Raw genomic sequence first — 2,311 nt, 5'->3', positions numbered from 1 at the left:
AAGCATCAAAGTTTATAAAGTAGCATGAAGGTTTCTTATTGGTAGTAAACATATTTTTGAATACTTACCAAGGTGTTAGATATTCTACGCGAGCAAATATAAAAATTTCTTACGTAATATGGGAGATAACCTTTCCTTGTGAACTTAATAATTACCTATATGGAATTCAGTTATCGGATAGGTTAATAATTGGTGTTTTTTTAACATTGAGATTAGAATATATTAAATGGTATTTAAATACAAGGATGGTTTATAATTACTATCTTGGAATACTCTCGAAAGAGCTTCACAGATACCTTAATTCAGTATATCATCTTTTTTTATAGTAGAGTGGGCAAACGGGCTTGTGGAGCGCCTGATCGTAAGCGAGTCCACCGAGCCATCCACGAGCCCATATTCATCTACACAGGCTTCTGCAGATGCGTTGCCGACTTTTTGAGATGGAGGTACACTCTCTTCTTGAAGACACTCAAGTTGTAGCCATTTGGAAATGTCGCCGCTGGAAGGCTATTCCATAATTAAAATTAATACATAATTATCATCTACAAAAAATACAATTTATTCTCTCTGAATTCAAATTGAGATTGCGAATCTTCCCCGAAATAAACCGGCATAAATCGTAAACAAAATACATTTTGTTTTAAGCTTATCTCCCCTTCGCACCTGTCGCACAAAAAAACTATTTCAGAACTGACCACAGTAAAAAAATCACGTAGAAATAACAATTTTCCATCGCTCAAAGCTGCCTTTGTTGCGTTCGGGATTCATTGTCCGAGAATTATCTCGATATTCCCAACAATACAAGAATAATCCTCGAATGTGATGAGCTTCTTGAAATATTACTATTGGTTACTGCTTTAGTAAGTTCGTATAGTCGTTAATATCGTGGACTTGTCTGAACTTCTATAATACGCAGCAGCTAGTAATTGATGTTTTGTTAGTTTTAACAAGCAGAAATACGCATTCTCAAAGCTGACAATTGTTTATAATATGTCAACCTATCAACCTTGATTGTGCAAAATCAATACTAGACTATATCACAATAGTTTTCAAATAGATATAAAAATTTCCAAACTGAAAAACAGTACTGGATTTTTGCAAGTTTTGACGTGACAAGAGAGCGCAACATAACCTTACCACAAATTGTTTTTATTGATTGTACAGAGAATATCGAGGTTTTGAAGCTTTATATATTAAAAGCTGCTCGTGGTGTAACTAATACGATTTTCTTGTATAGAGCAATAAATTAATAAATTAATATCTTGTTCGCAGGTCCCTACAAATAAACCGCAATCCGCTGATGGACAAAAGGAATATTTTTTATTATCGGGCCTATGAGGAACAGTAATTAAAAATTGGACAACAAGTTAAATGAAGTAGCTGGGGTGTGCATTTGCACGTAGAAATATATGCCATACCGTCTTAATGGCATGCAAGGGGCTTTCAAATAAAGTAAGATATTTGTACCTAAATACAATAATTTGTTTCATTCCATTTTTATCCTCAAACCTCTTATTAATATAGAATCCTATATAGGCGAGTTTCATATTACACATTTTATTGCTACGAATAAACAAACTATATTATAGTAACTGAGTTAAAAACAGAAAATGTATCACGCCTACCCGACCAAATAAATCGCGTATAATACGGCCAATTAAAAAAGCTACTTTCAAAACACAAAGTGACGTATAAGGCGATTTCTCAACCAGCACTACACCACACAATGGAGATATACAAGTGCGATATTTACGGCCAAGCACGATCGTTTGTTTAGCCCCACATGGTCCCGTAGCACGCAACAAGTACACAGACGATAAAGTTTCTGAATAATGGTCACTTCACTTTAATTCAACGATTTTTGTAAAGCTCGTCATTTTGGTAATAAACCCGACAAGGTTTCTTATAGGCTATGGGTTGAATATACGTGTATTGGTTTATGAAAAGAACGGTAGTGTTTTGGTATAGTTTTAGATAGAGACGATTTTAAATTTTCATGAACAATGGATACCCTAAGATGCTTGTGTATGTAAACCTAAGTACACGCATAAAAAACTTAAATAAGTATTTTTCAAAGCTACTTAAGATGACTATTACATATTAACTCGTGCCATGCTTAAGAACAATAAATTACTATATTAGCGAAGGTGTTAGTATACTATTGCTACTCAAATACGAAATCAATTGCTTTTTCCGATAGTAACAGCCCGGATAGTAATTGTGTCAGAAGTGGGTTGTTATTACTTATTAGTTACTGGAATATATAATGTGAGATAGAAATATACATCTATAAATAAACTGAACCGACTTC

General features: G+C 33.8%; 1 long non-coding RNA gene across 1 annotated transcript; it reads left to right on the top strand.

The window, feature by feature from the left end:
* Nucleotides 1–335: 335 nt before the first annotated feature.
* On the top strand, nucleotides 336–1,472 carry LOC123697517. The gene is made up of 2 exons (XR_006752243.1): nucleotides 336–446; nucleotides 1,273–1,472. It is a non-coding gene; the product is annotated as an uncharacterized LOC123697517 (long non-coding RNA).
* Nucleotides 1,473–2,311: the final 839 nt, after the last annotated feature.

This window comes from Colias croceus, chromosome 14, assembly GCF_905220415.1.
Source record: "Colias croceus chromosome 14, ilColCroc2.1".
NCBI lineage: Eukaryota > Metazoa > Arthropoda > Insecta > Lepidoptera > Pieridae > Colias > Colias croceus.
Note: the sequence above shows the minus strand (reverse complement) of the source record. Positions and strands in the feature narration are given on the sequence as shown.